General features: G+C 41.9%; 1 protein-coding gene and 1 long non-coding RNA gene across 6 annotated transcripts in view; one reads left to right on the top strand and one right to left on the bottom strand.

The window, feature by feature from the left end:
• The window catches only part of LOC144829445 (uncharacterized), a 280,058-nt gene extending 257,878 nt beyond the window's left edge, over positions 1-22,180 (top strand). For both annotated transcript variants that reach the window (XR_013610671.1, XR_013610672.1), the window contains exon 5: positions 22,004-22,180. This is a non-coding gene — a long non-coding RNA (uncharacterized LOC144829445). The remainder of the gene's footprint in view (positions 1-22,003) is intronic.
• ADGRG4 (adhesion G protein-coupled receptor G4) overlaps positions 1-26,526 on the bottom strand; it is a 1,842,483-nt gene that overhangs the window by 1,358,728 nt on the left and 457,229 nt on the right. The gene's annotated exons all lie outside the window — the stretch shown is intronic.

Here is a 26,526-nt window from a genome sequence, read left to right as displayed (position 1 = left end):
AACAGTAGTGTGGACACTTTAGCATTTAAAGTGATATACACACAACTTCTAAAAAAAACGGTCACACATATCAATGTATCAATTCAATACGAAACCCTCCAAAAACACGAAAAACAGTTATAAAATATAAAAAACCGCTCCTGGCAAACACGAAATATAGGAGCTACACGTCAAAATATAACTAGAAAATTCATACATTAGTATCTCATCAAAAAAACACGCTTCCTTCCATGTAGTTTTCATGCGAGGAACCGGAACCTCTACAAAAAACATACATAACTAAACCCACCCACAAATAGCCCATAACATTAGTAAATACATTCACAATTAACATTAACCATGTAAGAAGACCTTTCCTAACACTTAAAATAACATTAGAACTAAAACATACACGACGCATGTCTAACTACGACATTTAACCTAAACGCTACCTAAACAATTCATACATACACACACAAACCCTCCACAGTTAGAATATACCATCAAACATTACCACTCTGTTATAAATTGTATGTAAAATCAACCTTACCTCCCTCCACACGAAGCAACTCCCAACCGCGAGCTTCTCCAGTCCGGAATGAAGCACAATAACGTTACGCGGTAAAAAAGTAGTCCCCTTAAACCATTTTGGAAAAGGTATTATAGAAAATACAATGTTATAGTATAAAAAAGTAATACATAAACATTGTTATTTTAACAAATTAATAAACTAGACTCATTAAAAATTAAACAGTAAAAAAATAAAAAATATTTTTAATATTAAATAATATATAATAATTATTATATATTAATAATATTAAAAAATAATGTAACACTTGAAATGATATATCTAACTAATTTGTAATTGTGTAAATTTATAGGAATAATGTTGTGTTTGTTTATAACTAAACATTATAATTGTTAATGTGAATAATTAATAATAATAAATAATATAACTTATTTATTGTGATTAATAAAACATTTGTAACCATTTATAATAAAAATAATCCCCTGAAATAATGTATATTTATTTCTCTGAATATATATATTTCTGAAAAGAAAAAATAAATGTTTAAGTTTATTAATAAATAATAATAATAATATACTTTTTTTTTTATTAATTATTTAAAAATGTTAATAATAATTTCTAAGTATTATAAAAGTATATACTTGCATAATTAATATTTTTCCAATACCAGAAATTATTAATAAACATATTATTCCCCTTTACAGTGACAAACTGAACAACATTATATATTTTTATGTGTGATATACAAACATTGTCTGAAATATGTAGGCAAAAATGTCATAAATTGTTTTTCCATATCTTCAGCAAATATAATAATTGTCATGTTACTTTATAAAAATATAAGTGTAAAAAAAAAATATTTAATAATATTAATATATAATATTAACATTATTAAATATAACATGAATAAGCAGAATGAACACTAATTCTTTATTTATTTTTATATAAAAACTTGTTACTCAATGTTAATGTTGATAAAAATATTTATGTTCATAAAAAATGTTGTTAAAGAAATGTATGTGAAAAATTAGAACATGTACATAAATATTAATGTGTTAATCTGCAAATACTACATTTCCAAAAACAGTTATTTTCTTTTTGATTGTGATTGTATTATAGTTCACATAAAAAAATATTAAAATGGTAATAAAGTTTTGTGAAAACACCCATTGTGCATTTTTTTGTAATATAATAACATGATAATTTACAATTATATGGAAATGTGCTGTACACTGATCAATTAATATTTACTATTGATACTGTAGTCAAGCTAATATAATGTATAGTGTTAGACATTAACCAATAATGAATTACAAATCCTACTCCAGTCAAGCTAATATCAGGGAAGGTGCTGGATAGTGACCAATGATTACTTTCAATTCAACTCCAGTGTAGCTAATATCAGGTAATCTGCTGGACACTGACCATGTATAAATGTGAATTGCTACTTTAGTATAATGTTACAGTTAATTGTAAATTTATTAAAAAGGTACAATAGTTAAATAATGTTATTTACATATATTTGTATAATATTTGTAGCTGAGTAGTCCAAAAATATATAAATAGAACAAAAATGTGTAACTTTTTCCTACTAATTATTAGTATAATATTTTTGTAGCACACTTTATATACACCAAAGGAACCCTTAACCCAAAAAATACCCCTTTACCCAAAAACTGAAAACTGACCCTGAACCCAAAAATAAATCCTTAACCCAAGAACTGAAAACTGTCCCAGAACCCTTTAAAAAGACCCCTTTATCCAAAAACCCAAAACTGACCCAGAACCCTAAAAATACCCCTTTACTCAAATACTGAAAACTGACCCTGAACCCAAAAATATATTCCTTTACCCTAGAACTGAAAACTGACCCAGAACCCTAAAAAAAAACCTTTATCCAAAAACAAAAAACTGACCCAGAACCCTTTAAAAAACCCAATTTCCAAAAACTGAAAACTGACCCTGAACCGAAAAAATATCCCTTTACCGAAGAACTGAAAAACTGACCCTGAACCCTAAAAAAAACCCTTTACACAAAAACTGAAAACTGACCCTGAACCCAAAAAAAAGCCCTTTATCCAAAAACTGAAAACTGACCCTGAACTCAAAAAAATACCCTTTCTCCAAAAACTGAAAACTGACCCTGAACCCCTAAAATATTCCTTTACCCTAGAACTGAAAACTGACCCTGAACCCTAAACAAACCCCTTTATCCAAAAACTGAAAACTGACCCAGAACCCTTAAAAAAACCCTTTTTCCAAAAACTGAAAACTGACCCTGAACCCAAAAAAAATCCCTTTACCGAAGAACTGAAAACTGACCCTGAACCCTAAAAAAAAACCTTTACGGAAAAACTGAAAACTGACCCTGAACCCTAAAAAAAGCCCTTTATCCAAAAACTGAAAACTGACCCTGAACTCAAAATAATACCCTTTATCCAAAAACTGAAAACTGACCCTGAACACCAAAAATATCCCTTTAACGAAGAACTCAAAACTGACCCTGAACACAAAAAAAACTCCTTCACCCAAAAACTGAAAACTGACCCTGAACCCCAAAAATATTCCTTTACCCTAGAACTGAAAACTGACCCTGAACCCTAAACAAACCCCTTTATCCAAAAACTGAAAACTGACCCAGAACCCTTAAAAAAACCCTTTTTCCAAAAACTGAAAACTGACCCTGAACCCAAAAAAAATCCCTTTACCGAAGAACTGAAAACTGACCCTGAACCCTAAAAAAAACGCTTTACGGAAAAACTGAAAACTGACCCTAAACCCTAAAAAAAGCCCTTTATCCAAAAACTGAAAACTGACCCTGAACTCAAAATAATACCCTTTATCCAAAAACTGAAAACTAACCCTGAACCCCAAAAATATCCCTTTACCAAAGAACTCAAAACTGACCCTGAACACAAAAAAACCCCCTTCACCCAAAAACTGAAAACTGACCCTGAACCCAAAAAATACCCTTAACCCAAGAACTGAAAACTGACCCAGAAGCCTAAACATATCCCTTTACGCAAGAACAGAAAACTGACCCTGAACCCTAAAAATACCCCTTTACCCAAGAACAGAAAACTAACCCTGAAGCCTTTACAAAAACCTGTATCTAAAGACTAAAAACTAACCCACAACACAGAAAATAATCCTTCCCCCAATAAACCACAACTGACACTAAAGCCAAATCATATCCCTTTATCCAACACATGAAAACTGTCCCACAATAAAAAAAAACAATTACCCCAGAACTGATCAATTACCCTCAAAAAATAATAACTCCTTTACCCACAAAGCCTAAACTGACCCTGAACCCTACAAATACTCCTTTACCAAAAATAAAAGTATTAATATTGTATAACTAATTATTTAATAATAAAAAAAAATTATAATATTAAATAAAAATAGCTGTAATAAAAAAATTGTTATGATTAATAATTATATTCCCTAAATAATTAATTAACAATAACTTCGAAATAATAGGCCAAAAAAATCTCATTAATATATTTACAAATTTTATAATAATTAATTACGTATTAATTACTAATTAATAATTAAATTAATTATTATTAATTAATTAAATAATGTATATTATTATTTACTAATTTATGTAAATCAAAAATGACAAACATATATTAATTACATAATTATTTGTAATTACTCACCACACTTATCCCCTATTAAAACAACATCCCGCTCCTAAACATAAATTACAATTTAATTAACAAACTAATAATAACTATTTACTTAATTAATTAACTAATAGACATTAATAAATTAACAATTAATTACTAATTAAAAAATATTACACATTGTAATAATTTATTAACTAATTAATAAGTTAATTAATTAAATAATTAATGTTAATTGTTCACCAATTAATTAATAATATAATAAATGTACAAACATATATGAATTAATTAATTATTTTCAATTACTCCCCACCCTTATCCCCTATTAACCCAACTTCCCGCTCCTAAACATAAACTAGAATTGCATTTATTAATTAATAATAACTAATTACTTAATTAATTAACTAATTAATATTAATTAATTACTAATTATTTCCTATTAATTTTTTTATTAAACATTATTCAAATAATAATTGATAACTAATTAGCAATTAATTAATTATATAAATAATTTACACACATATATTAATTTATTAATTATTTTAAATTACTCCCCACCCTTATCCCCTATTAACCCAACATCCCGCTCCTAAACATAAACTACAATTTATATTACTATTAATTAAAATTAGTTATTTAAACTTTTTTTCTACATATTTTCGATATTTTTAACTTCCACTATATATCGATATTTTGTCAAGTCGATTTATTTGAGTCGATATTTTTGTACTCGATATTTTTTATCATTATTTTTGACGATATTTTTAATGACGATATTTTTTTTGTCAATATTTTTATATTGTCGATATTTTTTCCTCTATATTTTCTCCATTCGATATTCTGTAGTCGATATTATGTCTGTGCACCATTCAGGTTTACTCATTTTTACAGTATAGTGTTTAGGCGGTTGGATCCACCAAAGTGAGAGCACAGCTTAAGTTTTGTGAAATTGTAATGAATGTGTTTAATGGGGGAGAGGCGCACACACTGGACTAAGGAGACAGATTCATGAGACAGGCGAGTTATAGATGGGAAGAGGAAATGTGACAGAAGGGCAACGAAACTGTGGCTATTTCTGAACTTTACATGTTGAGATTGTGATTTGATTTGATTAGTAAGCTTGTAAAGCGCGCGAATGCCCAAGGGCGTCTTGGCGCTTTTGTTTGATGCGTTTCAGATTAATGCAGGGGTGCGATTCTAGCATGACTGGGATACAACCATGTTTTGACTGCCAGGTCAGGTTACATGTGTGTTAAATATTATTTCACTTGGGTGTGTGGATTGATGCCATTCAGGATCAATCCTGCACTTAAGTAGAAGTGTTGTTAATTGTCAGGGGACGATTTCAAGTCATTAATGGAGTGCTACAAGCATTTACTCATGGACGGAACTGTATCAAGGAGAGTGTGCGGTTGTGCACACTAGTTCGCGAAACTGAGCACATGTTTTAAGAAATATATTTTGCGTAGCATCTTACGGCCCAGCAAAGGTTAATGGTCAAATTGAGGACCTTACCATTTTGTCAGCTGTGGAAAAGAGTTTAGCCAACCCAGAGATTGCTTGAGGATAGGAGTCGTTCAGAAGGAAATCAACAGCTGCCTGGATTGTTTGAGTACGTTTTCTGATCAATGAATTGCAAAGACATTTTCTGCAATGGTCAGTAAGTGCTGGACAGATGCAGAGAAGATGGGGTAGGAACTCCTGGGGCTGACTGCAGAGGCGGTACTTGCTGCTCGAGGGGCAATTCGACCAAGGTGGAAGAAGATCTAATGAAGAAATGTTTCCCATCCTAATGAGGCAACACCTGATTTTATTGTGGATGGAGAAAGTGCTGTGAGGTATTTTTGCACACCTCTTTTGTGGTAGCTTCTCAGTATGAAGTGTGCATGCTTTCTGCCCATGAGACCTGGTGAATAACTACTGAAGATAAAAGTATTGAAGAAAGGATAATTGAATATAGTACATAAATCTATTAGATGATGGATAATATTACCTTATTGGTGACTAGAGTAACTACTAAATCATAAGATCTGCTGTTTGAAAAAACTCAAAGATATTCAAATCTGAATACAATTCTGGCAAGGGTAGAGCTGGCCCGGATCCAAGGTGGTCACTTACCAATAGCACTTCCTGCTGGGAGCCCAAATCTAGCCCCACTCTATGTTTTCTGGCTGCTACAAAGGCTGCTGTGGTAAGAGAGCATTTATTGAGCCTCCGATGAGCGTTGTCCTGCGGTGCTACTGATTCAGAGGTGGTGGCCCTACCCTCCGAGGCATACAACTGGTGACGAGTACTGGCATGGGAGTCCACCAAGCTGCTGGTGAGGGTTTTCCCGTGGTTGCTTTCTTAAGAGGGATTCAGAGTTGTCTGGAGCTTTTGGGGCCAAGGGAGGACTGATGTGATTGTGGCATAACTCGAGATGTGACCCATGAGTGAGGCACTAAAGGAGAGTGGTGCCGTAGGCAAAGCTAGAGGATCAAAAGAGACACTTGGGCTGGAGGGGGCCAGCTATCTCATCTAAATGGGGCAGGCTTCTATATCGTAACTGTACATGGGGTTTCCTTGTCTCACATGGGAGCAAGACCACTGACTCATTGTCAGTGAAATTGCTCTCCCTCCCTCACAGCTCCACCATTAAGTGAGGCCTGCCCCGAGCTCCTGCACTCTCAAGTGTTGGTGTTAGAGGCCCTCCTCCTCTAGCAGGTTTCACCTGCGCCTCATCCCTGATGGTCCAGTGGACCTCTGTCTCCATTCTCTCACGCCGCTTTTTCGCTCGATTTTCACTCGTTTTTTTCGCTCACTTCTTTTTGCCCCTTCACTCTCCTGTCTTAGTCTTTCCTCCATTTTCTGTCGTTTTCCCCTAATTTCAAGCTCCCCCCTTCACTCTCCTTCTGTGTCTTTCCTGTGTTTTTCTCTCGTTTTTTACCCTCATCTCAATCCCCCCTTTTAGTCTCCTTCTTTGTCTTCTGTGTCTTTCCTCCACTCTTTCTTGCACTTTTGCTGCCTTATTTGCACCTTTCTCCCTTTTTTGCCTTTTTCCTTTTGCCTTTTTAAGCCTGTTTTTCCCCGCCGCTGCTCCCTCTGTGGCCTCTCCCCCCCCCAGCAAAACCAGTGCAACCGGTCCAATCCAGCTCCACTCCTTGCTCCCGCCTCCCAGCTGTCCAGCCCTCCTCAACCCCTACTTAATGGAGGCCGCTGCGGGGACAGGCGAGCAAGACCACTGACTCATTGTCAGTGAAATTGCTCTCCCTCCCTCGCAGCTCCACCATTGAGTGTGCCCTTCCCCTTAGCCCCTGCACTCTCAAGTGTTGGTGTCCGAGAACCTCCTCCACCCACAGGTTTCACCTGCGCCTCATCCCTGGTGGTCCAGTGGACCTCTGTCTCCATTCTCTCGCTCCGCTTTTTCCCTCCTTTTTCACTCGTTTTTCCCTCACTTCTATCTCTCCATTCACTCGTCTTCTGGGTCTTTCCTCCATTTTCTGTAATTTTCCCCTCATTTCAATCTACCCCCTTCACTCTCCTTCTGCGTCTTTCCTCCGTTTTTCACTTGTTTTTTACTCTCACCTCAATCTTCCCCTTTTACTCTCCTTTTGTGTCCTCTGTGTCTTTCCTTCACTCTTTCGTGCAGTTGTACTGCCTTATTTGCACTTTTCTCTCTCTTTTTGCCCTTTTCCTTTTGCCTTTTTCAGCCTGATTTTCCCTGCCGCTGCTGCCCCAGGGCCCCTCCCCCCAGCACGACCAGTGTGAACGGCCAAATCTAGCTCCCCTCCCTGATTCCGCCTCCCAGCTGTTCAGCCCTCCCCAACCCATACGCGGCCGCGCCAAAGGCATGCCAAAGGCAAGCCCGCCTGTGCCCGTCCGAGACCCGACTGCGGCCAGTGCCAGGAACCCAGGATCTCTGCACTGCCATTGCTACGGCCCAGCGGCACTCCACGCTCTCAACCCAAGATCTCCAGGAAGGACCGCACCCACCCGCCCGAGATGAGGAATCGCCATTGTCCACAAATTCATCCTCTGCCTGAGCACACTCCTCGACGAGCCCACGGACCTGATGGAACACCACTATAAGATACTGTCCAGCCCTACCACCACCCTCAGAGAAACCCTCATCTACCGACCCCCTGGACCCAGCAGACTTTAGCCAACTCCATTACGGACATCATCCCCCCGCATGCCATTGCGTCCACCAACTACACCCTACTAGGAGACCTCAACTTCCACCTCAACAATCAACTGGACCCCAGCACCACTTCCTCTTAGACAACCTCCAAAACATTGGACTCCAGTAGATCATGATCAAACCCACGCACTCCACAGGACACACCCTCGACCACCTCTTCACAACATGAAGCTCCATCACCTTCAGCCACACCACTGAACTCCCATGGACTGACCATTGATGCGTCCACTTCACCTTCAGAACACCCACCATCCACAGACACCAGCACCTGCTCTCACAAAGAAACTTGACCAGAATCATCGATGACCAGCTAACCTCATCACTCAGCAACTCCACCCTAACCATCGCGGAAAACGACGACCCCAACACCGCAGCCCAAACCCTGCACATATGGATCTCCGACAGCGCCAACACCATAGCCCCCCTCAGGAAAAACAACAACACCCACACCAAGGAAGCTAGATGGTTCACCACTGAACTTTGAGAGTCCAGACGCACTTGCCGCCACCTCGAAAAGGCCTGGAGGAACACCAAATCCACAGAAGCCCATAACAACTTCAGAGCCGCCACCAATGGCCACCACCAACTCATCAGAAAAACGAGGAAAAAAGCGATTGAAGACATAATCTCCACTCATGCACACAACAGCAAAGAACTCTTCAACATCATCAAGGAGCTCGCCCAACCCACCAGCGAGTCCACGGGCATCCCTCCCTCACAAGACCTCTGCGACAAACTCAGCACCTTTTTCCACCACAAAATCAAGAGCTTCTACGACAACTTCAACAAAGACAACCAACACACTGAACCCTCACCAACCACCCGCGACACCCTCAAGACAGCGATCGACAACTGGACAGCCCTCACCACCGAAGATACACTGAAGACAATGAAGTCAATCCACTCATGGGCCCCCACGAACCCCTGCCCTCACCACAGTTTCAACACCATCGCACCCATGCTCTGCCACACCATCAACCGCTCCCTGGCAAAAGCCTCGTTCCCTGATGACTGAAAACATGCTGAGATCAACCTCCTCCTGAAGAAACCCTCGGCGGACCCCACTGACCTCATAAACTGCAGACCCATCTCCCTGCTCCGGTTCCCAGCTAAAGTCATCGAGAAAGCCATCAACAGCCAACTCGCCACATTCATCGAAGAGCACAACATTCTCGACTCATCCCATTCCGGCTTCTGAAAAAAACACAGTACGGAAACCGCCCTTCTTGCCACAACAGACGACATCCGTACCTTACTGGACAAAGGAGAAACAGCAGCCCTCATCCTCCTCGACCTCTCAGCGGCGTTCAACATAGTCTCTCACCGCACCCTAATACGCAGACTCCACGAAGCAGGGATCCAAGATAAGGCCCTCGACTGGATCCACTCTTTCCTCTCCAGCAGAACGCTGCGGGTCAGACTCCCCTCTTTCCTCTCGGACCCTGCACCTACCACCTGCAAAGTCCCCCAGGCGTCCTCCCTCAGTCCTACACACTTCAACGTCTACATGGCTACGCTCACCCCCATCTTCAGAACCTACAGACTCAATATTCTGTCATATGCAGACTCATCCTATCCCCATCCAACGAATCCACCACCGCCAGACACAACTTTCTAGAAGGCATGAAAGCTGTGGCCAAACGGATAAAAAACAGCTGCCTACAACTAAACACCAACAAAACGGAAGTACTCATCATGGGCCCAAACGCCTGAAACGACACCTGGTGGCCCCCCGCCCTCGGGAGCCCGCCCACGCCTACGGACCACGCATGCTACCTGGGAATCATCCTGGACTCAGAGCTCAAAATAGACTGTCAGATCAACTCTGTCTCGTCCTCCTACTTCCACACCCTCTGCCTCCTATGTAAGACCTTCAAATGGATACCCCTCGAACACATAAAGACCGTCACTCATGCCCTGGTCACCAGCAGGCTCGACTGCAGCAAGGCGATCTATGCCGGAATAAACAAAAATCTCACCAGCAAGCTACAGAACATGCAAAACGCCGCCGTAAGACAGGTCTTCAACCTGCCAACACACTGCCACATCTCCTAGCACCTGCACACACTCCACTGGCTCCCCATCGAAGCTAGAGTCCCCTTCAAGATGCTAACCCATGCTCACAAGACCCTCCACGACACCGGACCAGCATACCTGAACAGACGACTCAAATTCCACACACCCCAAAGGACCCTACAATCAGCCCAGCTCTCCTATGCCGTGTTCCCCCGCACCAGAAAGACCAGATCGGGAGGCCGCTTCTTCTCCTTCCGCGCGGCCAGAGCCTGGAACAACCTTCTGCTCCGCCTCAGACAGATAACATTGCTCCTCATCTTTTCAAGAAACCTCAAAACCTGGCTGTTTGACAGACCCCCTCCTTGATGGACTGGAACATGTGAACCTCCCACCCCCAGCGCCTTGAGACCCTTACGAGTATATGCGCTTAATAAACACCTCATTGATTGTCATGTGGGCCCTGTTACCTGACCCCTGGTGAATTGTGCATCACCACGGATAGACACAGCAAGGAACCTTAAGATTTTAGAGTGTAGGGACACTGTTCCGCTGATGACTATTCTCCCAGCTATGTTTTCAATCAAATATGGCAGGGAAAAAAGAGGAGAAAAGAGTTCTTTACTCCAAAGAATTCCAGGTCCAATTGGGGCTTAGGAGGAGGTCCAATTGAGAACACTCAGCTTTCTGAGAGAAAGCAGGCCCTCATGCCCTCCACTAATGCTAACACACAGACTTAAGTGAGAGGATCTTCTCTCTGGCATTGACAGTAAAAAGTGTTGAGGAGAACTTGGAGCCATTAGCAGAGAGACTGCAAACAGCATAGTGGGCACTAGAATTGACTAAGAGAAGAGTAAGAGTACTGGAGTTTTGCACTACTGAAATCTCCACAGACAAAAAAGAGATCCAGACCTTAAAGGATAGTGCTGTATATGTCATGCTAAAGCTGAAGTAAACATTGTACATCTTAGAACAACCTAGGAGGAGCACCGTACTGTAGGTGCTAGGTGTTCCAGCAGAGGTCACGGCACAGTTGATTGTGGTCAGGTTGAGTGCAGTAACTGAGGAACTGATGGCTAATCTATTGGTGAGGTGAAGGGACTGGGGAAAAGAGTGTACAAACGTACGTCTGTGACAAAGAAATCAAATGGGAGTCCAGCTGGCATTGTGATGAAGGTGCTTTTCAACAAGTGAATGGAGATACCAGATTCTCTATACGCCCATCGGCCAAAAAGAGGTGAAATGGAAGTTCAAAGGCTATTGTTTTGGCTGACTTGTACCTAGCACTTTTTGCTAGGAGGACAGAGATAGTGGATTTCAAGAAAGAAATGGATAAGACAGAATTAGTGGTGTCTTTGAGTTATCCAACTAAACTGAGAGTGAACTTTAATGGAATGCGCTATTTGTTCTCACTTGAAAGGCCTGTGAAGGCATTTATTTGAGGCTTGGATCATGGTTAAAGATAGTCTGTCATTGGGTTGTGATGATTTGTGGGATCTCATCTCAGGCAAGGGGCGTGACTACCTCCCATGGCGGATAATTTGTATTATGGATTGTTGAAGCAGGACTCCTGTTGGCTCTCTGCTTTACTTTTCCTGTACAACTTCCTTGAGCCGGAGTCAGGTGCATCGCTACCATTGGTGCAGCAGGTGATTGATGTAGTTTACTACAACAACAGCAGTTCTAGGGGACATTTTCCTTGCTTGCACTTTGGACCATGGCATCCAAGCTACACTACTGGCCACTGTCATTATTATCAGGAGTTTTGTACAAAAAGATTTTGCTTAACTGAAATAGGTAATGTCACCTGGTTTTATCCAGCTGAGGTTTATAGCACAGGTTCTGTGGAAATGTAGATGTTTTCGGTTTGTGTTCTGTCATCACCTAATAAATACATTTTAACTTACAACTATTTGCAAAGCTCTAGGGTCTGATTTTGCATTACATAGTTACGAAACATCCTCCCATTTCTGTAGGGCTATATCTGGAGGAGAATCCACTTATGGAATTTTTCTACCATAACCAGAGCACTGTGAAGGAAAGCACTTCCAGGAATCAGACGATTTTCAATTAACACAACACTTGAATCAGTTCATGTTCTAAACCAGGCCTTTGGTACAAAGCAAATGCCTAGCTACATCACTGGCAATTTTTCTGTGGGAAATCCATTCGATCATTTAATGGAAATAGGTTTAGGTCAAGGTTTAGATTAAGGCCCAATGTTCGGGTTAGGGATAGGCTTAGAATTAGAGTTAGGTTAAAGGTTGAGGTGAAACTGAAGTTTAGGGTTAGTGTAGGGCATTGTTCTCCAAAGTCGGTTTTGGAGGGCTGGTCCATGCCAGATTTTTAGCATAATCCCTATTTAGTTAAATGTAGTTATCTTAAAAATCCGGCATTCATATGGCCCTCCAGGAACGACTTAGGAGAATCCTGGTGTAAGAAGTTAGAATAGGGAGAGTGTTAACAGTCTTGCTGTGAGCTTCAAATGCGCTTCCATAATGCCCACATATTCTAACTTTCATAACTAATGTTGATAACCTTGTACATTTATGCTTAGTGAACCTCTCCAGGTTTCACTATCAAGCTCTAGACCTTACAGTGAAAGGACATACTTAAAACGCAGCGCTCAAACTAGATTAATATGTATACTGAGCAATGCAAAGACAGAATACCAAATATCACACGCAATTGGATCACTCAGATCAGGTCTCCTGAATGGCCATTTGTCTTTCAGGATTGATTCCAGTCCCAACATATAATAATTTAATAAAAAAAACTCCAGTCACATACACTAGACCAAATATGTAAAAAGATGCAAAAATGGATATTGTAAAAGCATCAAAATCACCCTCAAATAATAATAGGCTACAATTTTCCAAAGTTTAGGGTCAGGACAAGGATTCAGTAAAATCTAGGGTTAGGATTACATTTGGGGTTAAAGTTAAAATGAGGGGTTGGAGGAGGTATATGGCTAGGCAGAATGCGCGTGTTATGGTTTAAGTGAGTGTTTGGTTTAGGATTAAAGTTGGTATTATTGGTAGGGATGGGATTAGTGTAGGGTTAGGGCAAGAGATTAAATCAGTGTTAGCTATATGGTTGGGGTTGATATATACACTGTAGATTTCTGGGTTTCTATGTAGTGAATTATTAGCTTACATGCACACCTCATTTATGAAGTGGTAGATCCATGCAGTGGTATCTTTGTAATGATAGCTCAAAGCACGGATATACTATGTAGAGGTGTGCAGCAGTGTGTACAGGATGTCTAATTCGTGATGTATTGCTATTACCTATGTAGTCTATCGTGCCTATGCATTGATGTATCTTGATGTTGTAGAAAAGAGCAGCAAGTCAGTAATGAAGGATCAGAGCTGTTCTCTGGAAGGTAGATTGTGTGGATGTGAGAAATACTCTGCAATTTACAACAGCAAGCAGTGTAGACATGCTTTGCTTAGACAGATGATTTCTGGTCCATTTGTAGTCAGTCTTGGTTATTCTGAGGAGGATGTTAATTTAGGGGAGAATCATAATTCAGATTGCTAGAAATGCCTCTCTAGGCTTTACACCATGGCTCCAGTCTCCTCCAATCCCAGTGTGGAAAAGTGGGATCCTTGTCACTATTATATCTGTTTCCTTTAATTTTCTAGTAATGATTACAAACCTTTAATAGGGTGATAACCCTTGTAGAGGGTGATGATTTGGTTGCAAGTGATTTAAAACAGGCTACAGCGAGGGCCCTGGAGGAACCTCATCTGAGTTCCTCAGTAAAATATTTTTAGCTTCTGTTGATTTAAGTCATTATTTCTCTTTGGTTATGAGTTTAAAGATCGACTGGTAGAATCTTCATCAATTGCCCTTCATCCCCAATATCAACAATGCCTGAAGAATGAACTCTAGCCGCTACCTGTTCTCTATAGAATCATTCCTTCACTGCTCTTGCCACAAAGCATTGTCCTTGTTTTAGTCCACTCCTGCTTGGACCACTGTAGCATCAAATGATGCCAACATTTCCGGGGCATATTCTCAAGGATTTATAGCCGAGTCATCAGCACTTTATTGCATCCAAAGTGGCTATACATTTATCGCCCTATTCACAAGCTGGTACTAACAGCCCATGTCACCAGTTTGCCTGCGCTAGCAGCCGCATAAAGCATCGAAACAGATGACCCCAGCCACTATTGCTAATGAGATGCAGAGTAGGTGTTTCCGTGCAAAAAGCAGCGAAAACACCACTTCGCAAAATTCACAACGACCAGTCAGATCAGCGATAAGAACCAAAAACAGGCAATAAGGCGGGTTAGCAGCAGGAATTTAACATTTGCTCAGACCTGGTGTAAAGTTGGACGACAACCTGCACCATAAAAGGGGGAAAGCCCAGAGCCACACCTGAAGAACAGCAGATGCCATGGAGCCAACGATCATGCAGCTTGCACACCCAAGAGGGACACAACACCCACTGCCACCACCCCCAGGACCCCCAACCCCCAGCAGGTACCCCCTTCCCCGGACAAAGATATGTTACAACAACTTCACAAAATCCTGAACAAAACAATTCACCTGATGTCGCACAATTACAGGTAACATGCATGTGTTGTCTCAAAAAGAAGAATCACTCATTCACCTTCGAATTACCAAATAAAACATTTTATTCAAATAAACTCAAAAATACAATTTTAAAGACTCATGGCGGGTCTCCTCGGGTCAATATGCAGGTCACAGCCTGCATGACAAAAATCCAGATAAGAAGGTGTGACGTGCGCTCATCAAAGGACAGAGAGAGAGCGAAAGAGAGAGAGAGATACAGAGAGAGAGAAAGAGAGGGAGAGAGAAAGACAGAAAGAGAGGGAGAGAGAAAGTGAGGGAGAGAGAGCAAAAAGACTGAAAGAGAGGGAGAGAGAGAAAGAGAGGGAAAGAGAGAGAGAGAGAGAGAGAAAGACAGAAAGAGAGAGAGAGACACAGTGAAAAGAAGAGAGGGATAGGCAGAGAGAGTGATGACACTGCACACCCAGGCTTCACTGCTCACCTGCTGACACCGTTGTGTCTCCAACCACGTGCCGGTATGCACTGCAGTTCAGCAGGTCCCTCATCTGAAACAGAGTCCAGATTAATGAATGGCAGAGTACATACAATTGCACACGCCATCATCACTTGTCTGCCCCTACGCACCCAGGCTGCTGCACCCCAGCCCCTCCCGCCTCCCAACAATGACTGCCCACCCCTGCGCACCCAGGCCTCACTGCTCACCGTCCGTCACCGGCGTGTCCCTGAGAGGGCCCACCACGTGCCGGTGCAAGCCCCAGGCCCAGGGTCCGTGAACATGGCACCCTCCACATCATGCAGCCCGCTCTGTGGGCCACCAGGTCTCACACTTGATTCTGGGTCTTGATTTCGCTATGGCAGAGCTCGTATCAGAGCCCACTGCATCATCGCAGGCTGCTCAGCCCTTTAGGTGCCACTAACTCTGTGATCCGCAGGGCAATGCCAAGTTTTGGTATGCCAGCACTGCCCGCTGGCTCAGGCTTACACTGCGGTCCAGCAGGGCTCACAATGATCCTCATCAGTCCGGTCCGCCAGGACGGGGCATCATCGCAGGCTGCACATCTGCTCAGCACTTAAGGTGCCCCTACCTCAGTGCACCGAAAGTCACCGTCTCGTGGCGATGTGCCTGTGCCGGACACAGTGTATGCGGTGCCACCAAGTCTGTGACCCGCAAGTCATCGACCCTCCATGATTGAGCATTGTGGTGCGGATGCCATCATGTCACCTCCGGCCTTGGGAATGTGATGTTGCAGGGCCCTAGACCCTCATGCATAAATAATAACCACACAGATACACCCAGATAGACAGTGGAAATGCCGTCGTGCACGCGCGCCCGGCCATTTTTATTGGCAGGGTCACATGTCCTGTGACGCTTGTGCTGGATGGGTGTGGTGTGGGTGTACACCAGCTGTGAGGGAGTGGCTGTGGCATGCTGACAACTAGACCTGTGATCAGTAGATCACTACAGGGAAGAACTGAGACGTGTAGCATTGTTGTCCCCCCCTGTGAGAGTAAGCGGAGTGAGCTGGCCTGGCGTATGCCAGTCCAGCGTAAGGGTGTGAACAATGACCCCGGGGCTTTGGGTGTGGTTCCATACAGGGATGGACAAGGAAGTAACTAATTGTAGTGTTGGCACCACCCAGACCGCATTCGGCAATGTGTCACCCTGTGACCCAAGTCCAATGACATGAGCAACATGGACGTAAGGGGGAAGAATCACTGAACATACATTCCTCCATACTTCCACACTTGAAAGATCATAGGAATGACACATCTGTGTGAATATGAATCTTTAATGCACATTCAGTGGAGTGTTGCAGATGGAGCAGTTCAGGGCCATGCAAACCCCACTTTACATTGTTGGCCCATGGAGGGCCAGCCAGAGTCCTTCAGGGAATGACAAGTCCAAAGGAAGAGGAAGAGTTCAGAGCGCAATCTGAATGCTGTGTCAATTGTGATCAAACAGAATATGGCAGTCCATGTCGAGGTCCAAGATGAGTGTCGCAGAGTGTATCGGGACAGTGAAAGGTGATCATGCAGAGGACAGAACCAAGCAGAAACCGTCCATATGGCGGAGATGAATGCTACTGCGTCCTTCTTACCACAAAGACAGGTTCATCGGCATCTTCGTCCACTGATGTTTCATGTGCCTCACATGTGGGTGATTATGTTCTGTCTCCAGCACTGTGTGGCAGTGACACATCAGGGGCCGGAGGAGGAATGTCTGCTGCACTGTGTGGCACTGACACTTCAGGGGGTGAAGATGTGGATGGAGCGGAAGCAGCAGCATGCATCAATACCAGGCCTTGTGGCAGCAATGCCATGAGGATGGTCTTTAGGTAATAGAGGAACCCAGCTACCTCTCACTACTGGTGTGCTATTGTGGCAGTCGCTCTTTCCGCCTGCGTCCGCTCCATGGTCTCCATTATCCTCCGCATGTGTCCCAACTCCAGGGTGACATCGCTAGAGCCACTCTGACTGGACAGTTGTTCTTGTCTCTGAGTCAGGACTCCAGTGATGTCAGCCATGTTCCGTTGGAGTGCATGGAGTGGACTGTGGGTGTCCGATAGGGACTGTGAGTGGTCCCTGATGGGACTTAGACACCCGCATATGGCATCTAGTTTGGCTGCCTGACACCCCAACACATGGCTGTGGAAGGCCGTGTGTTCTTCGTGCGGGTCCTGGGAGGCAGCCGTGGTGGTGGGTGCTGCCTGCTATGTGGTCTGTATAGGAGATGGGGTCTCATCGATGCAGCTGGGGTGCCCTGCTCCTGGAGGTGGGGTGCAGAGGCTGTCAATGAACTCTTGGAGGGCGTTGGTGTCATAAGTGTGGCGGTCTTCTTCGTCATCAGAGAAGAGAGGTTTGACCTGCTCTGCGAGAGGTGTTGGTTTTCCCTATGCAATGTGAAGGGGAGATGCAGTTTAACATTGTGTTCACATGTATGTTGTTGTATTGTACATGTTTACATACAGACTGCATGACAGTCTACATTGTGACTGTTTGGGAAGAGCTGCCTATTTGATGCGGGACAGTGGTCATTTCAACAACATCACAGATGTGTATTTTACTTGTACAATATCGATTCACATTTCCCTGCTAGGCCAAATGTGATTGGCCAGTTTCTACACACAAGCGGCACCAGTTGTGTCCTCTGTTCTGTTGTGGACGTGTTGTGGTTTGTACCACATTGTTGTCAATGTTGATGTGCTCTGCATGTGTTGTGTGTGTGCTGCATTTTGTGGGAGTCGCCCCTGCAGCTCTGATTTTGCTGCCCCTTCTCCCTTTCATGCAGTGTGCCTTTGACTTCTGTAATCATACAGTGCTGAGATGTTGCATACTTGGGTACATTGGTCTCTTGGTGGGAGTTGAGAGTCTGGGGCATGTTTTTTCTGCAGATATGCTCTACTTAATTCTTCATATGTGCCATTGTGCCCATCTCCCCCAGTTCCCCAGTCCCTGGTCGTTACTCACCCTGGTGCTGTTATATCAGGTTATGTTGAGAAGTGTTCGGTCCCCCAACTCCTGCCACCGTCTCCCCACTGATGACTGTGGACACCATTTCCTCTATATCGTCCAGCTCAACCTGTGGCGCAGGACTCCCACCTCTTGTCTGCATTGCTGCCTTCCGGTTGTTTGCGAGTTTCTGCTTGGTTTTGCGCTTCACATCATTCCAGCGCCTCTTGACCTCTTCCATTCTCCTCTTCAGCACCCCGACTGCATTCACCTTGTTCACAATGGACTGCCACATAAAATTTTTGGTTGCCAATAACACAGTGGAGGTCACAAACAGTAGTTGATGGTGTTTTATCACCTCCGTTATCAGGATTCTGTTTTACTGCGGACTGAACCGCTTCTTCCTACTCTTCTTGTCCTTGCCCTTCCCTGACCCAGAGGTCCCAGGCTGACCCTCCAGGGGGCTTGTGAGGTTCTGGTTGTCCTCCGTACTTGCTCTGACAACCTCCTTTGTCCTTTGCTGTTGTTTGGCTTTTGTATGTATGTTTTTTTTCAACTTTTATAGTGATTTTTCCCGCCTGACGTTTATGAATAGCAGCCTGTTGCTGGTTTTCGCTGAATTTTGTATCACGATTGGCCTCATCGCAACTTTTGTTGCATTTGTTTCACATCTTTGTGGCATCTCATTGACTTTATTGTGTATATTTGACGTGTTATCGTGAGCCTATCACATGGTACCGCCATGTTGAGAATACAACGTTAACATGGCATTATTTTCCCACGATAGACTGCGATGTTAGGAGTTGCGTTAAGCTTATTTTGCGATAATTATCACATGTTCTTGAGAATATCCCCCTCAAAGTCTGCATCATTTAGAATCCGCTGCTGATAGCCATTCTCTGGCTTCCACTCAAGTAAGACGCTGGTTTCAAACATAATTTGAACCTCTTTTTTGGTGAAATTTCCTCCTTCATATTTACTGCATGGTGGCAGAAAGTCCAAAGTGGATGCTCCCTGTGAGAAATTGGGTTTTTGTTCACTGGAGCGTGAGCCCAGGTCAAGCAACAGACAGAATCCCTGGCAGGGTGAATCCAAAAGTCACTAAATTAACCTGTTCTTAACCCTGGGTAGCTTGGCCCAAAAAGCAGTCAGGCTTAACTTAGAGGCAATGTGTGAAGTAATTATGCAGGATACCAACAGTAATAAAGTGAAAACAAAACACAAGAAAAATAACTCACAAATTTAGAAAAATAGAGTAAATTATAATAAATGATTTTACAAGAAAATGACAAAAATTCCATTAGAATAACTAGGGTTATGAATTTTTAAAGGTTTTAGTAAAACCTAGTTCCTACAAGATCAAAGCGCCAATCGCGGACATCTAGGCCAGGCCAAAGTGGAAAAATGTGGCAGACCGTGACGGAGCATGGATCAAATACAAGAAGTGGATTGGGCACGGTCAGCGCTTACTTTCAGTCTTAAAAAATGTTGCTGAAAAAGTTGTGAAAGAGTAAAGTTCAGTGGGGCACGGCAGCAGGCGTCGTCATTGGAAAGATGCTTGACGAAGTCGTTGTGAAGATTTCTACATTCTGACTTTTATGGAAGCTGAAAATCTCCAGCAGGACATGCCAGGATACCCCTTGGACGAAGGACAGCTAAACAGGATTTGCTGCTGTGAGATGGTCAGGTTGGTCCCGGTCTCCTCCCAGCTCTCTGAGCAGTTTTTCGACAATAATTTTCTACGTCCTACGTTTTGGAATTTCATTATACGAGTACTATTAGCATCACCAGCAAGGGTCCAGGACTGGAGGGACATCATAGAGGGATTAGGACTCACTCAGTGTTGGTCCAGGTGTGGGATCAAGATGATGGAGCCTGTTATGTCCCTGTGGCTCTGAAGAGGAGGTCTACACACTTTGAAGTCACTCAGTCAGTCCTGGGTTCAGGTAGAGAAGCAGGGCTCTGAGAGTTCAAGGCAGGCTCCAGGCAGCAAAGCAGTCTTGTGGAGTACACAGCAGGTCACAGCAGCAGACAGTCCTCTGCGAGTCCTACTGCAGCTCCATAAAGTGAAATGAATAGTGGGTCTGAGGGCCCTATTTTCATACCTGGTCCCTTTTTTGAAGTAGAAGATCTTTCTAGAGGTTTCTCTTTAAGGTGCTCAGAAATTTCAGCCTTCACTGCCCTGGCTTCAAGCTGGCTGCAGAGACAATGCAGAGGTGAGAAGCCCTTTGTATGAAGGTAGAGCACAGCCTATTCAGTTGCAAGTGGGGCTTTGCCCAACTATGCCCCCCATCCAGCCAGAATACACACCTTATCCCTCTATTGTTTGAGTGCCTGGAAGTAATTCAAAAAGTCTAACTGCCATCTACACCCAGTCATGCGATCTAGGACAACCTGCAGGCAACAAATAGCAAAGGGCAGGAAAATGTAAACTTTCCAAAAGTCGCAAAAGTAATGACAGAGTGCACATCAATTCCTTCATAGTTCAAAAAAACGTTCATAATTTTTATTGTTTTGCATGCTAGCTCGGAATTGTGGGCATTTGTGATGACTTTGAGTAACTTTTTGGCATATTTATTATGCATTCAAATGCTGCAAGTCCGGAGTGGGGTGTTGATCCGTACCACACTCTTTAGTGATTGGACATTCCACGATTCCGGGCAAGCACGCTAAACAATGAAAATAATGAAAGTTTTTTTTAAAATATGAAGGAATTGGTGTGCACTCTATCATTACTTTTGCGATTTATCATTGTTCTGTCCCCCGATGAGTAGCACCCATGGATTAAGGAATTTCAACCTACAAAAGGATTTTGTCCCATATTGGATTATTTTTACATCCCTTTTCGAAAGGAATCATCTGGACTACTTTTTTAGGAGCAAACAGTGGATGAAGATTGGCTGGACTTATGGCTAACTTTAGTTACGGAACGTTCATTTTACTGCATATAACACTACTCAACCAATTATGATTTGATGTTTGGTGTGATCAATGTTTACAATGACATCTGTATCCTTTTCAGTAGAGGGGCATATCATATGGATGAAATAAGTGCTGGCGGTTAACACATTAGATAAGGAAAGTGTAATAACAGGAGAGGAGAAATTAAATAATGTGAAAATCTTAGACAGAAACATTCATGGTAAAAAAATGTTCCACATTAGGTTCTTAAGAACAGCAAACAGTCCATTATGGGCTTAGCTGTTGGACTACTGAAGAGATGTGACCTGGTAAAGACACAAGGAGGCGGGAACATAATACAGGTGTTAATAATTGGAGGAAGGAGGGAGGGTAACATTCAGTACGTGTTTGGAAATAAGAGGGAGCAGTCATCAGAACACTTGAGGTACGAGTATGCGTAAATGATCTTGAAGGGAGTGACACTTGGGATAGATAAGATAGTTGACACATTGGCAAGGGAGTTGAGCTGAGAGCATTTTTGGTCATTGTTAAGTTGAGAGTGTTCTCGAGTATGGCGGGAAAGGAGTGCGTAAAATGAAGGACAAGGCATTTATTAAGTAATATTTATAATTACAAATTCTGAAGGCAAAAACGTTGATGACGGGGTGAACTTAAACTATACGCATGTTCATTTGAAATGAAAGGTATTGGTTGTATAATTTGTTAAATGAAAATTAACTTGAGATATAACCTAATAGTCATGTTTTAAAATTGTAGAGAACCCCTGACGAATTGCAAGGAAAGGCACGAAATGCATTGGGTGACGGAAACGATTCAATCGAGGAGCATCTATGTAGCAATCCATGCTATAGAAAAAGGCTCGTTATGGCATATCTACAGCATTAAGGAGTTTATGTGAACATAGCGTGTCCAACGTGTGACCTACAAACCATTAACAGCGTAATACATGGAATTGTTTAACAGAAATAAACATTTGGGATGAATTTGAATAACTTTTTGGCATCTTTGTTATGCATTCAAATGCTGTGAGTCCAGAGTGGGGTGTTAATCTGCCCCACTTTCTTAAGTAACTTTCCAAAAGTGGCATTTTCATAAATGCAATCTAAAATCCGACTTTACCATTAAAAAGGATTATTAATTGAATTTCACCAAACATTATATGCTTACCTGTTTCCAATCAAAAGTTAGCAATTATTAAATGTAATAAGGCAATCCAATGTTATCCTATGGGGCAGGTAGGCCTCACAGTAGCGAAAAACTAATTTAGGAGTGTTTTACTACTAGGACATGTCAAACTTAAAAGTACATGTCCAACCTATTATTTACAATGCACCCAGCACTATAGGGTACCTAGGCTTATATTAGGGGTGACTTATATGCACAAAATGGTAGTTTAAGACTTGGCAAAGGGGTTATATTGCCAATTCTAATTGGCAGCTTAAAATTGCTTTCAGGCTGCAATGGCAGACCTGGGACATGTTTTAAGGGGCTTCTTATTAGGTGGCACACTATGTGCTGCAGGCACTTTAGTAGCATACAGTTTACAAGCTCTATGTATAAACTACTCTATAAAGACCTTATACGTACATTAAATAGGCCAAACTAGTCTAAGCCAATCTTACCATATTATCAGTGTTGAAGTGCACAGAGTCCTTTGGAATTCAGCAAAGAATCGAGTCTGATGGCAAAAGGTTTGCGGTGACCCTGCTTAGAGGGCCAGGTTCAACACTCCTTGGGAAATTGGGAGGGCTTTCTAATTCTACGAACTCTAAGTCAGGTCCCAGTGGTGTAACATAAAATGATGTCCCATTCCCCACAGAATATTGTGATGATACCCTGAGACTCACCCATTTCCCAGATATTCAATACATTTTCTAAACCTTTCAGACACTGCCTAGAAGTACCCCCTGGCACTAAGTACTTTGTCAATGTGCCAACCCAAGATAGAAAGCCAGTTGGACTGCAACTATCCCACTACTTGAGCTACTACATTTGTTTCCTATCCCTACTTCAAACAGTGTGAATAGTAACTATTATAACAAGCATTAGAAATTCAATCGGTCTCGCATTTGTTTGAGTTGGAGCTATTGGCATTGTAAATGGCAATGTATTTTACTTTTGTGTTATGGAGTGTATGTATGTGGGGTGGAGCAGAACTATATGAGTTGGATTAGTTAGTTGTGTAATTGTGTGGTGTGGAATTCTGTGGTGTAGAGTGGATGTGTGTAGTGGCAGTGTGTGGCATGGTGTGCTGTGGAAATATATGGTTAGCAATTATTGTGGAATTCAGTGTAGTGGCATTTTGTGGAGTGGGATTGTGTATTGTGGAGTAGTAACCAGTTCAGTTTATTTATGTGTTGCGCCGTTGAATTTTGTGGCACGATGTGTAATTATGTGGTGTGGATTGGTTGTATGTGGTGTGTTGTGTTGTTGAATTGTATTATCTGATTTGGTGTTAAATTATGTGTGTGGATTGGAAATATGTGGAGCTGAATTGTGTGGCATTGAACTGTGTGTATAGCTTTGCGTTTTTGGTGACGAAAAAGTACAAATAGGTAGAAGCTGAGCATCAGATCTGTGTGTTTAAAAAAGAAAAGAGTTCGAGCTACTGCATTGTAAATGTAAATGTCTCTTACCTATGTGTTATAAATTGAAGTGGATGTATGCAGTGTGTACCAATTATGTGGGTTGGATTGGACTTGTTAGTTGTGAAACTGTGTTGTGTGGATTTGTGTAGTGGAATTAAGTGGTATGATGAGCAGTTGTATTATGTGGATAGTAATTATGTTTTTTTGAGTGTATTGTTCAATAAATCTTTATTTCGGCACATTCAGCCATAAAAGAAACATTAAAACAGTAATTCATGGCACTTTAGAAAAGAAGAAAGGAGAGGTTTACCTACAGTTGGGATGGGTATACAGTAAAATCCATAATTTAGTTAAGAAGGCAAAGTAAAAAAACATATTGATAAAAATACATTTATACAATTCCAATGTTTGGTTCATAAAAGCACTTCATTATTCTACCAATATTTAAAAGAATCAGAGCAAAACGCATCATATACAAATACTTAGAAACAGATTTGACCAATTATAAATCCAAACCCTGTTTCTTACGTACATAGCTTACTGCCAGAAGAAATCTGCTGACACAAAAGACAATAACTTGTCTCGTGTCAGTTTTAATGACTCTGTAAGCTTCATTGTACGAGCGAAGACCTATAACATTGCACAGTGGCTTAATCCACCTTTTCCTGGCTGCTGCATAAGCTGCACAGAAAAAGAGGATATGATTGTCATCTTCTTTAATTCTAAGCTACATCTCACTTAATGTAGATCCAGCTGTTTAAGACCACCTTACTAAGGTTACATTTGTTTTCAATATCCCAGATATAGGCTCTTGGCCAAAGGTGGACGGACCTAATCTAATAAGTCCTCAAAGTATGGAAAATCCTTGAAGGCCAAGAAGTTACTAGTAATGGATCCACCAGCATGACTATTTGGGAGATTATCTAATATGTACGCCCAAAATTTGACTTTCACCAATTTTTTGCAACTTTGCGTCAGACACAAGGGCTCTTCCCAGAAGTGTGACAACCCAATTTTAAACAGCCATGTTCGCACATGCGCCAACCATACTTTGAATTATAAGAATCCAACCTCATTATTTCCAAGAGGCCAGCTCTATAATCTCCAAGTTCTGGCAAGCACCAAAGTCTCACCCAATAGGAGAGTGGGTGTAGGATTGCATGATGGTCTGTACGCTTCATACTTAGATTTAACATTAGGGGTAATAATGGGGTCCGTTTGGGTATTTTTAGCAGACTCCTATAAAAAGAGTTTTCGCTTTTCATAAAAAGATTCCCAGCTATTGGGCCCCAGATTTCTGCTCCGTATAATGCGGCAGTCTGGGCCTTAAACTTAAATTCTGTGTCAGTATCGTTTTACTCTTCTCTGCTTGGGTTTTCCACGTATTCTTTGAATCTAAAGAAACACCCAAGTAGGTAAAATTAGACACTAATCTAATTTTTGGTTGTTTAAAATTAAGTTCCCTTTGAAAGTTTTATGCAGATTTAAGACCATTCATTTGGGGTTTTTTACATTAATTTCCAAACCTTTTTTATTACAGTAGGTTTGGAATGAATTAAGCAATGCTTGCAGACCTTTGGGCGTCTGTGAAATTAGGATGGTGTCGTCCGCAAAGAGGAGTGCAGGGACCCTTTCTCCGTTTAGTTTGGGTGCATCATTAATGGACTTCTCTAAATGAGTTGGGATGTCATTGACAAACAGAGAAAAGCGTGTGGGGGCTAACACACAACCTTGGCGAACTCCACGCATTATTGGAACAGGTTTGGTCAATTCTCCGTTTCGTCCCCAACGCACTCTTGCATAGTTGTTATCATGGAGTCTTAATATCTGATGTAATAAACAGTCCGGCAACCCCAGCGAGTGCAGACAATCCCATAGACGATTACGCAAAACTAAATCAAAAGCAGCCCTCAGGTTTACAAATGCCACATAAATATGGCCTTTTCTTAAAAAAACATATTTCCATATAAGGCAACAGAATCTAAAAACTTGGTCTATCGTGCTTATACTACATCTAAAATCAGCTTGGAACTTAGTAAGTATGGCATTCTCATCCATCCAAGAATTCATACGTGTTAAAATATGCCTGGAGAATAACTTTTGTAAAATGTCCTTTAAACTAATAGGGCGATAGTTTGACGGGTCATTTCTATCGCCCTTTTTAAAAATTAAAATGATTTCTTCACCCCTCCAACTGTCAGGAAAATCTACACCAGCTGCTAGAATATTAAACAGTTTATTAATATAGGGTGCCCAGATGTTAAAATCCCAGGTGATTTGTACAAACATGAGATTATCAAGGCCAGGTGCCTATCAAGGCCAGGTGCCTTACCACTTTTTACTAAATTAATAGCTAGCTCAGTTTCTTCTAGTGTGAACTCTGAAGTGCCAGTAGTAACTGGGTGCCAGGGCTGCTCCTTTTCCTTAGACACCATGTGTAGGGAGACTTCATACAGATGGGTAAAATGGTCAACCCAAGTCTGTTCATCAATGAACACATCTTGGGGTGATCTACCTGCATGATTCCCGTTTGCCACTAGTCTCCAAAATCCCACATTATCTTTTGTCTTTGCTGCCAATAACATATTCTCCCAGCATTCCTCATCCCAATTTGATCTGGCTCTTGCCTGGGTCAGCTTATATTCCTTTCTTGCCATCCTAATCACTTCTGGTACTTTACTTTTTATGGCC

This window comes from Lissotriton helveticus, chromosome 4_1 (assembly GCF_964261635.1).
Source record: "Lissotriton helveticus chromosome 4_1, aLisHel1.1, whole genome shotgun sequence".
Taxonomy (NCBI): domain Eukaryota; kingdom Metazoa; phylum Chordata; class Amphibia; order Caudata; family Salamandridae; genus Lissotriton; species Lissotriton helveticus.
This window is presented reverse-complemented; position numbering and strand designations above follow the sequence as displayed.